This window comes from Lissotriton helveticus, chromosome 7, assembly GCF_964261635.1.
Source record: "Lissotriton helveticus chromosome 7, aLisHel1.1, whole genome shotgun sequence".
NCBI classification, from domain to species: Eukaryota; Metazoa; Chordata; class Amphibia; order Caudata; family Salamandridae; genus Lissotriton; species Lissotriton helveticus.
The window spans coordinates 974,741,367-974,761,896 of NC_136068.1; the positions used below are offsets into that span (position 1 = coordinate 974,741,367).

Genomic DNA, 20,530 nt, shown 5'->3' on the forward strand with positions numbered 1-20,530 from the left:
GCCGATTTCAGAGCCAGGGATCCTATCCCCCAGGGCCTTGCCAAGAATGGGTGGGTGCCCTGATGCCCACCCAAGGCACCCACCATATCCTTGTTGAAACAGCCCGGGGAGGGAACTGCATACCCCTTCCCCCTTATTGACTTTAGCTGGGCCCTCTTCCACATCTTAATAAGGCCAGACTAGGGCCGGACTGGCCGTAGCGGGCACCGGGCAATCCCCCGGTGCGCCGCACGGGTGGGGGGACGATTTGGGGCCCCTGGGGGCGTTTTTGTTACAGGGCCGTTTTTGCAGCATAGAAATCGTGTAAAATCGGCCCTGTAACAAAATCGGGCGAAAACCGGCCCTGGCAAAGAGCTCGGCGGTACCCACAACCCCAGGGGGGAGGGGCGATCCGAGCACTTTGCCAGGGCCGGTTTTGGATCCCAGTCCGGCCCTGGGCCAGACCCTGGGTAAGGGGTGCCCGGGGCCAAAATTGGCCTGGGGAGGGGAGCAGTGCAGCCTTCCTCCCCTTCTCAATATCTGGTTCGCCCCAGGGATGGGGTTCCTCGGGCTGAAATTGGCCTGGGGACTGAAGCCATGTGCACCTCCCTTCCCATATTAACATAAACAGTTAACTCCCCTGGACCTGGCCCACCCAGGGTGAAAAAACGAACACATTTTTTTCTCCAAATGTTGCCACGGATCCTCCACAAATTTGTGGCAACATAAAAAAACAAATTTTTGGCCCCATGACCAGGCCTAGGAGGTCAGAGCATTCCTCCCCTGTCCCCTAGTGTTTTTTTTCTTCATTTTTCTTGGGACTCGAACTGAGTCTGGAGTCCAAGATGGGTGCCACCTCTTTCTGGTTAAAGTGGTGGCAGCCAATCGGGTCTCATCATGCAATCTTTCAGATCCACGGACCCTTTGCTTGATATACATGAATCTTATTTTTTTTAATTACTTAAAAACTACTGAATGGATTTATTCCAAATTTCACAAAGCACTCTTTCTGGACCAAGATCTAGTTTTCTGCAAAATTTGGTGTACTTCCATTCAGTGGTTTGGGCTGTAGTCTTGTCTAGAATCCCTATGAGAAATTGCATGGGGAAGGGGGCGCCAAGCAAGATGGCCGCACTTGCGTGAGGCTCTTGCTGTTCGGGAGCCCATCCGATAACTATCCTCCTCATCTCCTGAATACTACGCAGTTAAACAACACTACCTGATCGCCGACATCTCGGAGCATCCAGAGGACTCCTCTGCATCCCCATGAGAATACCCTGAACCCGTGGAATGGAAACTCCAGATCCCCTGGGCAAAACACACAAGATGGCGGCCTTGGCCTCCCGGTGAGCGGGCCGAGACGCTATCGAACTGAACAGGGCAGACCCACCGTTCTCAAAGACATAGCGGCTCACCCAGCCGCTGACTCTGCACTGCCGGGAACCCCGCTGGGGCTGATTAGCTGTCGGCTTGTGAATCCGCCAACCTCTCCTGCTGGTGCTGGGTCCGCCTCCCTCTGGCGGGATGTGGAGACCTGCCAGGCCTGGCTGGGAGAACCGGACTGGTGCGGGCGTGGGACCACTGTGGCTCCTGAGAGTCGAACTGAAGGAAGGGGTGGTGAGTGAATTGCGCTGCCCCCCTGGGACCGTTGGAGCGCTCGCGCCGCTGCTGGGCTTGGGCTACCTGCTTGCTATTGAGCCGCGGCACTGCACCTCCACCCCTGGGGCAAGTGACTGCGGCCTAGTGGATCCTGCTGGACGGCCTGGATTACTACACACGCCGGTCCGCGGCCCTCTAAACACACTTGGGACCCGGGACAAAGACTAATTAGCGCAACACCCAGCCAGCTTCGCATTACAAAACCTGACCAATTTGAGGCGATTGCGGCCGGATCCCAATGGCCATCTCCTCTGCTGGACCTGGGGCGCCCTAGCAGACGTGGGAACAGTAACACCTCATAGCGCACAGACAAACCACCTGACCATGTACCGAGGCTTGGCCCCCCAGGTACTGTCGACTGCAAAGTGTGGAGGGGGGGTGACATCAAGCCTGACTGCTTTTGCTGGGACCCACAGACGCAGTCCCAACTATCACCCGCTATCAACCATCCCAGGCTACTGCCCGGTGCTCGCTACATCTGGGGACCTTTTGGCTTTAAGACCCTGGGATGTACCAGGTGGGGGCTGCAAAGAGCTGATCCTTGGTGGTACAAATCTTGAGCCCAGACGCGCGCCTTTATCAGCAGTACTGCCCTGGTTGGCTTCTGGAACCGCCGCCAGGACCCCGCTGACCTGTACCATGTTCTGGACACTCCGGCACTCGTGAAGCACGGCCTGGAACTCGGACCCACACATATTGCCCTGATACACAGTGGTCATCCCAAGAAAGCCACACAGACTGCCTCTGACCGGAAGGGGTCTCGGTTGCCAGGATCCCGAAGTGGACCCTCTTCGACCAGAGCCATATCGCCGCACCTCTCGCTCCATCGCCATGGGGAATCCAGATGGGAGGCAACAGAAACTTAACTTTGACACTCGTAAGTTTGCCCGATCCCAGACGGAGCCTGATGAAGATCAAGCCGACGCTCCAACCACTTCTACCGCAGACCTAAAAGAACTACTACTGGTGATGCAGTCGAGCCTGACATCCATTGAATCAAAAATGGACTCTATGAATGCTAGACTGGGCGGCCTCACGCATAGGGCGGAAAAACATGATGACCTGGTCCCATAATAGCCAAAATACTTCATTACCGGGACCGAGACACTGCCCTCCGCCTCTCTAGAGAAAAAGGTCAGCTCTGGTACGAGGGAACGGAGATATCAATCTATCCCAACTTCACCATGGCTGTTCAGGAGCAGAGACGAAAGTTCCTCCAAGTCAAGAAAAAACTGCAACAACTCAATAGGCCCTATGCTATGCTTTTCCCGGCCCACCTAAAAGTAACACATCAAGGAAAACAGCACTTCTTCACCAATCTACAACATGCTCAGGACTTCCTCAAGACCCTATCCAAACAATCTGCAGGCCGGTCATCTGACCACCGTCCAGACAGAAATGGCAGCGCCTCCGACATAGAGTGAACCCATGGGAAACTAACCCTGCAATGTGACGCAACCCGGACAAACACTACATGAGAAACATCAAGGAACTGTAAAGACTTATACAAAGCCCCTGCAAACATGCTCAGACTACTAATGCAGCAGTGGATGTTGAATAGTCTCCACGCAACACCACCCATACTATATGTAATGATTAGTATTCAACCTTCACAGTAGAGTGTACGTGTGGTGACCCGGAGCTAAAACCTGGTACTCGAAACGCTGAAAATGCTGAAAATGCTCCACATTCCTTTACCGGATGGACTCCTCAAGAACAATATCCGTACCAGACATTGGGATGAGATGAGGACGCACAATACTATCCGAGCACCCTCTCTCAGATGAGGAGACTCTGGCCGCACTCTAGATTCCACCTGACAGGTGAACCCTATGCATTGTACTTTATAAGTATGTTAATGGTTAGGCCACCTTCCCTAGTTGGGAATCTGGCGTAAAGGGCAAGATGGGAGGGTGGTGGGACGTGGGTCACGTCAGGTTTGGGCTGCTGATGGGGAAAGGGGAGGAGGAACCCTCTGCCGCTTTTTGTAAGTAACAGGGTTTTGTTTTATGCCACTTACCACTGTATTGACACACAAATATATGATTATGCTGCAGAACTAAAAAAACTACATCCATGCCCTAAAACCTACACTCTATACCAACAACATGGAAGACCGCCGTAGACCCCCTACATATAACTTCCTGACTTGGAATGTACAAGGCCTGGGTGACGCCGCAAACGCCGGCACATCCTTTCGTACCTAGACCACCACAATATTCAGTGTGCGATGCTACAGGAAACACACGTCAGCCCCTCTACAACTACCACGTTTGCATCCCGAATTTCGACCTATTCACGGTTCTCCTCATATTCCTCCTACGCCAGAGGCACAGCCATACTGGTGAAACAATCTCTCCCTTACACTCACATAGGCTCCCATGAAGACTCACAAGTCCACTACACTATCATTTGGGGCCGCCTGGCAGCTCAATCCATAACTTTTGTGTCCTGCTATCGGTCAAACTTGGAGGACCCAGAGTTCTTCCAGGTGCTCTGGGGTAAGATCCTGGACATTGGGTCCACACATTTGCTATGGGGCGGGGACTTCAATGTTACCTTAGATCCCACACAGGACCGCTCGCATCCACAACCGCACCACTACTCGAATACACATTACACCCTTAAATCGATTGTCGAGGAACATGAACTGATGAATGCCTGGCGCCATTTACACCCGCATCTCCGGGAAGGATCCTGTTACACCACGGCTCGCTCCTCTTAGTCAAGAATAGATGGATGGCTCATCACTAAGGGCCTCGCCCCCTGGCTGACACATGCCTCACATCTCTCCCGCACATATTCCGACCACTCCTCAGCTCTCATCACTCTTACTCCCCTCCCCCCCCCGGCTAGCTCCCCCTTCCTGTCCTGGCGCCTGAATCCACAAAACCTACTAGATCCATTATTCCAGCAGGAACTGGAACAAGAAATAACTGATTTCTCCCCATGAAATGAAGACTCAGTCAAGCAATATTCCACGATATGGGGGGCTTTTAAAGTTACATCCGAGGAATTTGTATTGCAAAGAGTCGGGATTCTGAGGGATATCCGCTCCACGCTTCGTAAACTGGAAACAGAGCTCAAACAAAAGGAAAACATGATACAAGCAGCCCCCACCCCAGAATTGCAGTTGAAAAGTTTACTCACTGACTATCAGGAAACAGCTGAAAACGAATGCAAGTTTAAAGGGAAATATCACCAGGCGCGCCGATATGGAGAAGGGGACAGACTGGGGAAGGCACTCGCATCCCTGATTCGCCCCCGATTCTCTAATATGGTCCTTGAAATTGAAGATGAGGACAGCCAAATACATAGGAACACTTCTGAGATTGTGGAAACTTTCCGCAGCTTCCACAGAACCCTATACAAGACACATAGAACTCACCCGGTAGATTTCACCCGTTTTTTGAAGACACTGCAATAGCCTGGTTGGGAAATGTTCAGAGGGAATTTCTCCTAGCACACCATGAACATGACGAAATCATATCCGCCATAATGCAACTACAATCAGGCAAGGCCCCGGGGCCAGATAGCCTCCCGGCCGAATTTTATGAAACGTTCCGCCATTTACTCATCCCCGTACTACAACATGTCTACGAAGAGGCTCATGAAACAGGGATACTACCCCCAACGATGCGCGAGGCGTGCATAATCTCCCTGCCCAAACCAGGCAAGCCGACCTTGTACTGTGACTCATATAGACCCCTTTCATTAATCAATGTCGATGCCAAAATACAGCCCTCTCGTGACTGCTCTAGTACTCCCAGATCAATTGGGCTTTCAACCCAATAGAGGCACATCTCACAACTTGTGCACTATGTTTGCGGTCCTTCAGGACATTGAGCCCGAAATGGACTCTGCAAGCAAAATATTTCTCAACGCTACTAAGGCGTTCGCATCTTTAGAATGGGACTACCTTGCCTTCGTTCTGCAACGCATGGGGTTCCCCGCTCCTTTCTCGGCCTGGATAGACTTATTATACACTGGCCTGCAGGCTAGAGTCATGGTTAACGGAGTCCAATCCTCCTCCTTCAAAATTACCAGAGGCACCCGCCAGGGCTGTTTACTCTCGCCCCTACTTTTCGCCATAGCGATCGAACCCTTGGCGGCCAAGGTCCGACAACATTTCCGAGACCATGCACTGATCTATCCAGAGAGGCAAATTTTAATTTCCCTATACGCCGACGACCTTACGTTATATTTGCGTAATCCTGACGAAAGCCTCAACCCCGTTCTCAGACTTATCATCTTATTTGGCCACCTTTCTGGAGTTAATATCAATTGGGGGAAATCCCAGATATTCCCTCTTACGGATGCCACCACACGTTTTGAACCGGACTATCCATTCACATGGTGTGGAGATACACTTACATACCTCAGGAATTTCATCTCTCGAAACCGAGACGAACTTATGCTGTCCAACTATGGACGAGCGCTTGACCTCCTCACAGCAAAAATTGCCAGGTGGATCACGCGGCCCCTCTCCGTGGCTGGCAGAGCCTCCCTGATCGAGATGGTGGTGCTTCCCAAATTGCTTTACCTCTTTACGAACATCCCTTACGCCCCTAGTCGCCATTTTTTTAAAGACAGAACCCAACTGATTCGCCTTATATGAAGTGGAAAACAAGCCAGACTGAATTGGGACACCCTTACGCGACCCTTTGCAGCCAGAGGATTTGAGATACCGCATTCATAACTTTATTTCATCTGCACTCAGGGTCACTTCGCAGCCTACTGGATAAATCCCCCCCATACATGCCTTACCTTGCGTTAGAGGACGGATACATGACCCCCACACCATGTTCAGCATATCTGAGCACCCGGACGGTCCCAGAATGATCAGGCCTCCACCACTGTTCAATGCACAACTAGCGCCTGGAGAGACCTAGCCTGCTTTTCAGGGGAGACATGATCTCCCGGTCACACAAGAAGGGGGATGCCGCCGCCTGCTACACAAGCTGTCCTATCTCACCTGGGGCAGACTCTATGAGAAAGGGAAATGCTGCACTAGCAACAGATTCTTCAGAACCTTCTCTCCCACCCCTTTAGAGCGGTTTTACTACATTAGGCTAAGGCAAGATGTGTGGACCCTTACCACATGCTTCCCACAAGAACCTCCCACCATGCCCCCCTCCTGCATGCCCTTTTGCAACAAAGCACCCCCACGCATGTGGTGTCGCTCCTATATCGCACCACCCAAAACGACTGTGTGTGATCCCCAACAGCTAAGAACAAATAGGAAGGCGAGCTCGGACACCCACTCACTGAAGAACAATGGTCCTTATACTGTCACCAAACTGGGGAAATCTCTGCCAGTAGCAGACTGTCAATCATACTCTACAAATACTTACACCATTTGTACTATACGCCTGCACGTTTACATTGCTTTAATTTGCATGATAACGATCAATGCGATTGATGTGGGGAGGAGGGAGCTGATATCAAACACCTGGCTTGGGACTGCACACCTGTTCGCTGATACTGGCGGGAAGTTATGCTGGCTTTAGATCAAATGACAGGGATACACGTCCCTTACCGCAATCCTGGGATACACTGAACCGCTACCAGCGAAGATAAGGCGATATGTTTCCTTGGCGCTTCTCCTTGCTAAGCGAAGAATTGCCTTAAATGGGGCAGATGAAGGGCTCCTAAATGTAAGGATTGGCTACACGACCTCATATACTGCCAAGAACAGTAACATACCTACGCTGAACTCTTACCACCCACCTCTTGCCCGCGAGATATCTGGGGTCCTCTCCAGACTTACCTCCTAAAACACACCACAACCGTAGACACAACCACTGACTCCCGCCCTGAAGGAGATGCCACACAGGGCGGGGATGGGAACTGATGCATGGGGGACACCACACAGGAAGAAACAGGACTCCTAAAATGCAGCCTTAGGGGTTGGGACAAACCATGTATGAACGTATTTCAGAGGCAGGACTCAACAACTGTGGGCATTTAATTCTGCTAAAATTGGTGAATAGTGGTACTGTTCCTATGTTTGTTCGAACTTTAGATCATAAATGTTTTGCGACCTTTTTTGCGGCCATCTACAATAAATGCCCACCTGACGCGGACGGCCCAATGTAGTTCTAAGCGGCTTGCTGTGTATCCTCTTTCCCGCCCCTAATGCTATATTGTATGTTACCTTGCATTGCCGGCCCGCCTGGGATGTAGGCATCATGCTGCGTATGGAATCATCTAGCACCAATTTCTTGGACCCCACAAATCAATCTGAAACTTTCTAGACAGCTGCTCAACTGATTGCCACTCTAGTTTGAACGTTTTGTGAAGATTCGCCAAACGGTGCCAAAGTTATTAGCAAAACAAAAAATGATGTTCCTATGGAAACAAGGTCCTAACTATAACTGACTACTGGAAACTTGGTGACTGCCAGTAGGTTATAACATGTCTAAGATGGCTGCCGGAGGGACATGTCTAAGTTGGCTGCCAGAGGGTCGAGCCTGTATGAGGCTCATGAACTGGGGTTCACCTTTTTAAGAATATCCCTGTTTAGCGGTACTCTGTTTTTTCCAGAATGAAAATTTGAAGGAAAAAATGCCTTCACCTACCGTTCACACAGTGTGGATGCCTGCCTGATGCTCTATCAACACACGATTCCTCGCTACCAGGATGCAACACTACTACCTTGCCTGACACTGTCCTGCTGAGCAGCTGTGGATCCTGATGGCTGCAGCTGATCTGGCAGACCCGACTTCGCCTCCTGTGGGCCTCCGGCCATTGGGTCCACCCTCGGGGGTGTGGAGGGTGGTGGCATCGCATGCTCTGTACTCACTTGGAGCTCTGGACTTTGGGGTGTGGGTGAAGGAGCCCACCATTTTAAACACTGTTGTGTGCTGAGTGGGTTGGACCTTCCCTCCACACCCCTTGGCCAATGCCCAGCATCCCGCTCCATCCCGCTGCACCGGGAGGAGCCTGCTCAAGGGCAGTCTGGAGCGGAGTTCATTGAGGTGAGCCACTGACGCGAATGGTGCCAGCTGATTACCAAGCACATCTGACCCCTCGCTAACAGCATGAATCTTGCACCCCCTGCTGTGCAGATCTCATGGCTATACAGTTTTTTTTCTTCTTTTTTTTTAAGCTGAGGAACACACAATTTATGCAATCCAATACTTCCTCCATCCTCATGCTTAGATTGGTCCATGCTCTATAGCACTCATTATTTTGTTTTTATTTTGTATTAGCACAACAGAAGCAATAAAAAAAAGATTAACTTTTGCCTCTTCAGCACAGCCTCCATCCTATTTCTACTACTGTGTCAGCCATCTTAGAGTGGAGCTCTGATCCACCCCCCTCCCTGTAACAAGATCCTTACTTGCATTGTTAACGCCTAACAACATCGAAACTTTTACAAACCCTAATGCCGGTCACCCTGTGAACTAGGAGTGTCTCACCTTTATGTGCAGTATCTTTCGGCCCTGTATACCTGTCATCTCCACACAACTTTGATTACTGACCAGTTCTGACTCATGCAGAGAAACAATAAGAACTCCTTGAGTCATTCTGAACATAGAGCTCTATCTAGTGGCCACATTTCATACTAAGGATCTCCCTCTCTAAGCTCTTCACTGTCAACTCACTTAAGAGCTCTTAAATTTGCTTCATCCCTCAAAAGAATTCCCCTTGGCCCCTCACAGAATGGATATAAGGCGTGATCCCGCTGTTCTCCATGCCATCCACTATTAACTAACCTCCCTAAAAATGCTGCCAAAAAGCACAGACATCAGTTACTCAAAACCCGACCTAAAACACTTATCTCAGACTTTTACTTCTGTGCCAACAAGGGTAAGCTAACCAATGACCTCATCTTCCACTCTAGAAAACGGGCACGATGGAGCAACGTCTTCTATTCCATGCTTACTCCGTATGGCCTCAAACTATCCGCTTCGCCCTTGCCCTTCTACAATGTGAACGCCACCATCTCCCTTTACAAGAACGGTAGTTTCCTAATTCAAGATTTGAATTACAATTTAGCTAAGATGGATAATATATTCCCTTCTCTCAAGAAAGCAGTGATTTCTAAGTCTTCTCATCCCCTCTTAAACCATCCTATTCCACTTGATATCACTCTCACTCTCACCTCACATAAACCTCCTCACTCCTTAAGCAATCTCTGTTCCATTCAGTTCCCTGACTTAGTATCACCAGAACCTTCACTATCCACATGACAATTGAATCAAGCAGCTAGGGGGCCTACTGCATCATACACTTCCCTTACCTCTACGCAGATACACAGTGGGTCCCTTGCTGCGGTAACCTCTCTCGCTGTACCACTTTTTCTCTCTCCTGGTAAACTTCCTTACATAATCTATCCTAACACGCCCTCAGCTGAGTCTTGAGTCCAGGCTACCACCCTTCATGGAACCTATCCCGCCCAACCCATTCAACCTCTCTTCACCCACAACCCATCGCCACACATATGCCCCTTCCCCCATCCCCGGCTCCTTTCTCAACGCTAACTGGTAATTCACAAGACTTCATTGACTCACTGGCTCCCTCTGACCATTTCAATGCTGCCTCTGACCCTTCAGCAATCCCTCAAGGCCCCACCCGTCCGTCAGAACTCTCCACACAACCCTTAACCAACAACCAACAATCAGACTGGGCAACTCGTCTTAATGAGATCTCTATCCACCTGCTCCTTGTCACATATGAACTCCTGGAATTGAAAGCCATCACTATCGAACATCTCCCCTGCTCAAAACTTTTAGTACCCTAGAGACCTGACCCTTCGACCATACAGGCACAGTTCCTGCCTTTGACACACACACCTCTCACCATACTTCAAAAACTTTACCCCTCCCAAATGCCTCCTCCTTCCACCCCAGAAGACTGAAGGTTGTTGTATCGACCAGAGATATCCGTGATCTACTCCTCTCTTGTTCTCACCCATTAAACACTGATAAGACCCTACTAGGTCAAATCCAAGCTATTCATGCTAACCCATACAGAGAACCCTCCCACAATCTCAGAGGTATAAATAGTAACAACATCAAGAGTGTTAACATCCTTCAAACTCCTAACACCCACTCAACTGACAAATTGAAATGCGTACTACTCAACTACAGATCAACTAGTAAGCACATCCTAACTAACAAGCTTGATATCATTATCCTCTCGGAAACCTGGCTAAACTGCTCTTCCACCCCCCTATCCTGGACCTTATAGTCCCACCTAGTCATGACATAATTAATCTGGACAGATCTATGAAACCGGGTGGAGGAATAGCTTCTATACACTGATATACATTATTGGTTTCACAATCAGAAACCCCCACTCCGACCTCCAGCGAATATCTATGCATCAACATTTCTAGCAAAAACGTCCTTGTCCTCAAATCATTCAATCCACTGCAACCCTTTAGTGTACCAAATTCTTCCTGGGAGACTTCAACTTCCACTGGTCTAACCAAAACGATCATGCAGTGAGCTTTCTAAAATCCTTCTTATTGGATCATGAGCTGACACAATTCTGTGACAGCCCAAATCATAACTAGGGTGAAATTCTGGACCTCATCATATCCAAAGGACACACCATCACATGTGATTCCATTATTCCATGTGACCGGTCTGACCACTACTGCATCTTATTCTTTATTAAAAGGGGGGGGGTGTCCCAAAAGAGGGACCACCCCATGAAAATAAAGCAGTGGAAAAGGAACCTCAGAAAGATTAACAATGAAGAGCTAGCAACCTGACTTCTCAAGCAGACATGAAATATGTTCATGTCCTCACAGTTTTCTATAATTCCTCTATTTCAAGTATCCTTGACTCTATAGCCTCTTTACAACAAAAAAAAGCCTCCTCCAAAACTCCAAACCTTGATTCAACTTAAACTCGGAACGCCACATCCTAAAGGCAGCGGAAAATCCTGGAGATACATTGCCTCCACCGAACACCTAAATCACCTTAGATCTGTTAGGAACTCTTACAACAAAATATCAAGATTGCAAAGGCTGTCTTCTTCAGAACCCAACTTAATCAAGCCAAAAACCACCCCAAGAAACTTTTTGAAATTGTTAAACAACAATTGGTCATGGCACCCAATCGCCCTGAGCTTGGTGATGGCTTTCCAACATGCAACAAGTTGGCCGCCTTCTTCGTTGAGAAAACAAAAAGCATCAATATCGACCTAGAATCAAGGAGAGCTCTTCTTCCAATTTCCAGGATCGCTGCTCCTCTTGCCCACCAGGAGCGGCTCGTTCCACCTAGCATTAGCCCCAAGAACAATGCTTCTTGGCACACCTTTACTCCCCTCAGCGAAAGCGACAACTGCAACACTTTTCTTGCGATCAACCCATCTAACCATTTCAGTGACCCTCTACAACCTCCCATCTTCAAAGAAATAAAGGCTGCCAACCTCCCCTTATGGGCAAAGATTATCATCACTTCACTATTGCAAGACATGATCCCCAACTGCCTAAAAACAGCACAGGTATCCCTGATTCTAAAAAAAACTAACGCAGACAGCTCTGATCTTAACCCCTTCGATGCTGATGACGGCCCCCAGCCGTCATGCATCACGGGGCTCGTGTGCTGATGGCGGCTGGGGGCCGTCATAAACCCGCCCACTCGCGATTCTGACGCACAGGCGCAGAATCGCGGCCGCGCCCAAGGGATTAATGACTTCCTTCCTATTTCCAACATCCCCACGGTGGCAAAACCTCTAGAAAGGTGCGTGCAATCGCAATCTGCTTAAACATTGAGAAATTCTAACTTTTTGATCAACATCAATCTGGTTTTCGGAGAGGTCATACCATGGAATTCACACTCATTCACATTATAGGTGTCATTTTAAAAATGTTAGACTAAAATGAATCCTTTACCTATCTACTGCATTTAAAACTGTGAATTATGACAAACTGCTATCCATTCTAGAACACAAAATGGTCCTTTCAGGGCTGGTATTGCAATGGTTTTCTTCTTTCCTCCACAACAGATCCCAAAGAGTCAATAATAATATTAATAATAAAAACATTTATTAAGCGCCTGAATACACTACAACAGTGCGTCTCCGCGCTAGGATGCGTTCCTACTAGAATAAAAGACAAGATCATCACCTATACTGGAAAACTAAAACAAAAAAGGAGGGGGGGGAATGCTCAGAAGATGTTAAAGTGCAGGGAACAAATAGGTTTTGAGTTTCTGTCGGAACCTCATTTCTGACGGTTCCATACGGAGCTCCATCGGAAGCTCATTCTACTGCTTACTTGCCAAGAACCTGAAAGAGCACCCACCCATCCATGATTTATGTATGTGGGGGACTGAAAACTGCATACTGCCCATGGATCTCAACAGACGATTCGGGCGATATATGGTAAGTAACCTATGCAAATGCGTCGGGCCCTTGCCATATGCGATCCGATGACTTATGCACATGGTCTTAAACCGAATACGCTCTCTCACGAGGAGCCAGTGCAAATTCTGTAATTCACCTTTCCCCGAGGACTTCCTAGGCAGTTTTAAAACCAGCCTGGCCGCCGCATTTTGCACACATTGCAACTGGTTCAGGCCCTTATTACTTAGGCCACACAGCAGGGAGTTCCCATAATCAAGATGGGACGTGACCAAGGCATGCACTAGTGTTTTCCTAGTTGTAATAGGTAAAAGATCCAAGATCTTACGTAGGATCTTCAATATGCCATAGCATTTCCCTGCTATCTTAACAATGTGTTGGAAGTACGAAAGATTGGTGTCCAACAGAACGCCCAAGTTCTTCACTGTATTAGAGGGGACAGGGGTCGGGCCCAATTCCGAGGGCCACCACGCGGATGACCAAATGGAGGGAGATGGACCAATCACCAATAATTCAGTCTTATTGGCGAAGGCAATTGCTTTTCATCCAAGCTGCCAAAGATGACAGACATGCGGAAAAATTATCCGCCGTCTCAACCGGGTTGTGAGATAGAGTGACCACCAGTTGCGTATCATCCGCATAGGATACAATGTCCACCCCATAGGACTCCACCATCCTAGCCAGGGGTTCCATATAAAGATTAAATAACGTAGGGCTCAAAATAGAGCCCTGCGGAACCCCTTGTTTTAAAGTACGGGACGTGGATCTAAAGGGGGGGACGGTGTATTTGAAATTTTCTGTCCGCCAGGAAAGAAACCATCCATTCATAGGCTGGCCCCTCAACCCCCAATTCACTCAAGCTAGTCAAGAGTGACACGGTATCGAATGCCGCACTTAAGTCCAGCAATATTAGAGCAGCAGTCTGTCCTTCATCAACTCTCTGACGGAGCATCTCTGTTGAGGAAAGGAGGGCAGTCTCGGTTGAATGTTTAGCCCTAAAACCGAACTCGGAGGCATGCAGGAGTTGATTATCCTCCACAAATTTGACCAGCTGACTATTCACCAATTTTTCCACCACCTTAGCACAGAAAGGAAGCAGAGAAATGGGCCGGAGGTTATCCAAATGGGAAATATTCAAATTAGCCTTTTTTTTAATAGGAACTACCTGTGCCAGTTTCCATTCCTCAGGCACATGTCTTTCTTGAAATGAAAGGGACGCCAAATTACCAATGTGGTTCCACAGGAGATGAACCTGCTCACTAAGGATTTTAGGCTGAGCCACATCTAAAGGGGATCCTAACACAATACTCATGATAAGGTTTATCAATTCTTCCCTCGGGGGGACCGTGAACTCCCTAAGATGAGCTTTCTTAATGGATATCTGACCAATAACCCCCATAAGCTTTCCATTGACTGGATCATGCTGAAAGGACTTATAAATCAGTTCCACTTTATTCACAAAATGATCTGCGATAGATTCGCATATCGCCGTGGACTAGAAATCTTTGGTCTCTACCCGTGTGGGCACCGTGAGCTCCTTATAAATTAAAAAGAGCTCTTTGGAAGAATTTACCGAAGAATCTATAATCCCTTGGATAAATATTCTCTTGGCCTTGTTGATCCCTCCGTGGTACTCCTTCAGACTCAACCTATATACGGGCTGGGTCATAATCCTTGCGCCACAGACGTTCCGATCTTTTGCATCTGGCCTTGACCATGCGCAATTTGTCGGTGTACCACGGGCCAACCTAGTCTTACGTACAGGGGCTTTTGAGGTCCATGGGGCTATCTTATCTAGGGCCTTCGATATCCATTGTTCAAACTCCATTCATGCCTTTTTAGAGGTATTACTAAGCGGGGGCTTATCCTGCAATAGCGTATCTTCAAATGCCTTTTGGGTAAATGTGTTCCAATTCCTACGTATAGAATGGATAGCTTTCGTACAAGTTGTTCTTACTGACCCATCTGTTATTATGAATGGAACAAGGTGATGATCCGACCACAGGGTCCTAATGGGAGTTAACACCCTTACCCCATTCCAATTAGCAAATATGGGATCTAAAAGATGACCCGCCTGGTGAGTTGACATCTCACCTAAAGGTGTAAGCATCAGTGATTTTAATGAGACAATCAGAGATTGTGCCACAGCACAATTAACATCCTCAAAATGTATATTGAGGTCGCCTAATCTCAGGAATTTCTTATAGCGTAGGGCCGGTTGAACTACTGATTCCAATAGGCTTTCCACAAACTGCTTGATGCTCCCGGGGGGCGGTATAGGAGATAGCCCATGATTATGCATTCAGGGGACACCTTAATAGAAAACAGGCCGGCTTCGCAATTAGTAATTTTTACTTTCTCTAATGAGCACACCAACTTAGTATTATACACCATAGCAATCCCCCCCCTCTATGGGTCACCCTGTCAATTCTCAATAGGCTGTAGGCTGGAGGAAGGGCTTCAAGAATCTCCGGCGCCGAAGCCTCATCCAACCATGTCTCTGTAAGAAACAGCAAGTCAGGCTGGAGATCAGTAAGAACATCGTAAATGTCTAAACTGTGTTTCCTGAAAGAGCGACAGTTCACTGAAAACATGGTGAGTTGGTCTGCCCCCTTTATGTTCGTCAGATGTAATGGCGAGTCCAACTTACATAACCTACATTTCAGTGCCACCTCCTCAGGTAACCTGCTGTAAGCACCTACGGTGTTAGGTGTAGAATTAAGGCCGAGCAATTGATCTCTAGTATAGCTTCTCCTTACTGCCGGCTCAGTCTGAGCAGGACCAAGGGGTATGGCCACTGGCCGCGTCCGGGTGCGGACGGGCGCAGACGGACTTGCCCTGTGCACGCCTTCGGCGCGCACTCGGCGCGCCCGCTGCGCGCATCCGCTGCGCGGTCGCAGGCCTGCCGCCATATTATAGGAAGTGATAGGGAATGCTAGATCGCTAACCCTAGCGCCGAGGAAACAGGAAGTGGAGGACTCCTCACCCTCCGCTCAAATGCCCACAATGGACGCGGCGGACCGAGGCGGGACCGAGCAGGAAAGTGCAAATTTATTCGAAGCAACACAAACGGTATTTAGTCATTTTAAAAACAGGTCCTACAATTAGGGCACAGAGTAGTAACCAGCAACTTCTTAAATTCATTAAAGTGAGGTCCCAAATAACGGCGTGCACCTTCCCTTCGTATCCCCACACAGTAAAGATCTTATTGTTAGTCCAGTGAAGGGTAACTGTCACTGCCACTGACAGTTTGGCATCCACGAACAAGGGCTCCCACCTTCCGCCCTAAATAACCTCACTCAGGGGAATGCTAGAGCGCTAACCCTAGCGCCGAGGAAACAGGAAGTGGAGGACTCCTCACCCTCCGCTCAAACGCCCACAATGGACGCGACGGACCGGGGCGGGACCGAGCAGGAAAGTGCAAATTTATTCGAAGCAACACAAACGGTATTTAGTCATTTTAAAAACAGGTCCTACAATTAGGGCACAGAGTAGTAACCAGCAACTTCTTAAATTCATTAAAGTGAGGTCCCAAATAACGGCGTGCACCTCCCCTTTGTATCCCCACACAGTAAAGATCTTATTGTTAGTCCAGTGAAGGGTAACTGTCACTGCCACTGACAGTTTGGCATGTTCAAGTCAAGGTGAATCAATCCCTATCTTAGCCCTCTACAGTAACTATGGGGGTTCCACACTGGTCCACCTTTTCACCCATACTCCAATTTATTCCTGAAACCATTAGCAAATGCACTGAACTCCGCCCACATTCTTTTTCATATGTATGCAGATGACACTCAACTATATCTGAAAATCACCTCCCGTGAATACTTCATTTCACTCAACTCCACCCTGATTAACTCTCAAGACTGGTTCACTGAGAACCACCTCATGCTCAACACCTTCAAAACGGAATTCTTTCTCATCGCTCCCTCTAATCACACTCCCAAGATCGACCTCTGGGTGAAACATCTTACAGCCTTCAACTGCTCTCCCCACATTTAGTCATCTTAATCCCTCGGAATGCCACAAGACATGCACTTGAACATGCAGAACCATATCAGCAATGCAAACAAGGGAATCTCAAACCATTCCTTCCACAGGAAGACTTTAAGCTGGGGGTAATAGCTATTGTACTGCTGAGGCTAGACTATGGTAGCGCCACGCTCTGAGGTCTTCCAAAACATAACTTGGCCCCACTAAGGGCTTCCATTAATGCCGTAGCCAGATTGATTACTGGGTCAAAAAGAAACAATCACATATCCCCAGCCCTAAAATCCCGAAACTGGCTGGCATACAATGCAAGAATACAGCTAAAGATTGCCTGCTTGACTCACAAAGTCCTACATTTCAAGACCCCCATTTATCTGCCTCGAAAATTAGAGTTATCAGGGTGTTACAGACCATCACGAAGTGCAAGTTCAATGCTCCTGAAACCACAGATTTTCCACAAAAAGAGAACGAGTCACAGAGCTTTCTCAGTCATTACCCTGAAGATTTGGAACTCTCTTCCACCTGAAGTCTGTCGAATCTCATTCACTGCTTCTTTCAAAAAGGAAGTCAAAAAACCCTAATGAACAAGTTTCTGCCCTAAAAACGCCTTGGCTCCACTGCTTACTTATTGCCCTCTATTCCGATGCCCTGATTGACTACTACATTGTTGCAAACCTGGGAATCCCAGTGTTAGTATGCTATGCACATAAATGTAATGAATGTTCTTTTGCCACTATTGTATCCTACCTACCCTAACTGTGAAGCCCTCTGATACTCACCTGGGTCATGTTTGCACTATAAAAAACATTATAAATAAAAAATAAATAAAACAAAAGGTTATGGTAATGTTATAGTAAGTTTAAAATGCCTGTGACTATGTAAAAAACACCCAAAAAACCACTGGAATTCACCAGTTACAGTTATCTCTAGTAACTATAACACGTGCGCATACCAGGCACCACAGTGTTGTCATCAATGATGTAATTTAAGATGTTGCAGTGATTTCATCAAAGATGTCATAGAACATGCCATGAGTGAAGTAATGTGTGAGGTAATTAGCAGTGCATCGCATGCACCAGGCCTATGTCCAACCCCTTGCTAGCAGCCAGTTCCAAACCACATACTCCTTTCTGGCATGTGTAGCATGCAGTTGGACTTGCACGTCCAGGCCACACTTAAGCAGACTAACTGACAATGCAATGTTTCCTAATAGTGATTACGATCAAAATGTTTAATAACTTTTTTTTATTTATGTCTGAGTCTTTCTTTTAATGTAGTTTTTCATAGTACATTTTGTGGGCTGAAAAATGTTAAAAGAAAGACTCAGAAGTATTGTGTTGAAAAAAAATAAAGCCAGAATATCTTCCAGTCATTTTATCCAGCATTTTTCAGCCCACAAAATGCAATAAAAAAAACTCAAGGGGGCCTTGTGCTCCAGTTGAAGAGCACAGAGCTCCAGATAGAAGTGTTTTAAAAAACATACAGTTCTCCGCTGGTCATGGATTTAACTTTATTACATCACTCATGATATCTTCTTTGACATGATTGATGACATAATTGATAACCTCTCAAATGACGTAATTGATGACATCATCAAATGAGTTGGCTAGTTTATTTGATAGGTTATATAGTGGTGGGTAACAACCATATTACTTCTTTACCTAATTTTTTACTGCCTATGTCCAGCTAATGGATGTAAGTGTTTACAAAACACATGTGCTGCTAATTCATCATAGGTGTGTAGAAGTAAAGAACATGTTTTAAATCTTTGTATTGAAGAATAACTTTGTGTTCAGATGATAGTTGACGACTTGTGTCCAGTATATTCCACACTACTTTTTTGGTTCTGCAGAAATAGTTTCCAACAGGGCAAAGATACTAAGTACTGTAACAAGCCTTGAGTTATTAGACCAAATTGTCTTAGCATGACAGTTTCTACATAACATAGAAGCCTTTTTTGCACCAGGTTCTAACCTGTGTACATTGACTTCTTCTGCTTCAGAAGATGGGTTATCTGTAAAGTTTCACCACAGTATGAAGGCGGCAGGTAGTATAATCTTTAGCACATTCAGACATTGCATATTTTAACTGAATAGTAACTTTTTTTGGCAAGTGTTGCATAGAGTATACACTGTTTGTAGTAGATACTTTTTAATACTCTTCCAAGTATTTCTCATGAGAGGTTCACTATCAGCAAACAATGTAGTACAGAGTTAACTCTCTCCATAGAGTAAACACTGTTTATAGTGATGAAGCAAAGCTTCGCATATTTTGCGGCTTGCCGAAGTCAAGAACCTCGTTTATGTGTAATAAGGTAACAAAGCGTATGTTTTACTAACATTTATTTTTGTTTAGGCAAAGTTCCCGAAGCTTGCCTATGTGTATTTCTAATGAATTTAATCCGTGTCCTTTAATATGGCCGCCGCTTGTATTTTAGTTACTGCGCATGCGTCAGCCACACTCACGTGTCCTGACGCGTCTGCAGAAGTGGAGGGAAAGTTATGCGCATGCGTAATTCATAGCTGTGCTTATCATGTGGTACTGCTCGTGCCACTGCTCTTGTGACTGTGTCAATGTAGCTAACATTTAATGCAATAGTTTTATTTCTTGATGATGAGTCAAAAGTACAAATCCTGTGATGTATTTCCATTATGACATTATTATGTATTAATTTGTTTTCGCTTACTTTTCATGTACCGCGGGGAATGGGGGTCCAAACTGATTGGGAGCCATATTGACGGTCTCTTCTGCGCATGACCAGGGAGCATTGAAAGGTGGCCACTTTGGACAGTGGAACTCAGCCAGCTGGCAGCCACAGTCAAGATGCGCCTGGGAAAGCCACCTCTGCGCTACGAGAACGGCGAATGTTGCTCCTCATATGTTACAATGTTAATTTTCACTCGTATTTCTGCACAGTTCTCATGAGAAACCCAAACCTGCTAGGCGGTACCCAAGTATGCTAATGAAGGCTTAAAATCTTGTATTGTGATTGGTGTGTTACCCAAATCCTACCTTAGGACCAATCGAAATTGAGGGATTCTGACACTTTGCAACATTGGGGGGTGGTACACTGACCCCAAACTGTATATCTACCCTGGGTTCACCTAGTGAACCGTCCGACTTGTCTGGTTTAGCTGACCTGTCACTGACCCAACGCACTCAATAGGTGACTGAAGATACAGAGCGCTGCGAAGCACTCTGTCCGAATTTGACCATAGACTGAGGTTCTACTGAGCCTTAAAGTGCTGGGCAAGCACTTAGCTGGGAGTTCGCTGACCCAATCGGGGTCTTGATCGATAGCTGCAGAGCGGGTGGAGCGCAGGCGTTGCTTCCGAACTGTGGGTTCCGGTCCTGTCCTGAAGAGGGTCCTGTCCTGAGGGTTTGCTGTCCTGTCCCGAGGGTCCTGTCCTGATTCCTATTCCGAGGGTATCCTGTCCTGTCCTGGGTGACCATTCTGCACCTGCTGTCCTTTGAGGGGTATCCTTCCTTGAGGGTTTCCTGTCCTTAACTGACCCGTGGCCAGGGTTTGGTTTCCACACCTTTCTAGGTAAATATTGCTCTGAAAACTCTTTAAATC

General features: G+C 47.4%; 1 protein-coding gene across 3 annotated transcripts in view; it reads right to left on the bottom strand.

The window, feature by feature from the left end:
- LOC144769464 (vascular endothelial growth factor C-like) overlaps window positions 1-20,530 on the bottom strand; it is a 204,642-nt gene that overhangs the window by 119,449 nt on the left and 64,663 nt on the right. The window lies entirely within an intron of this gene.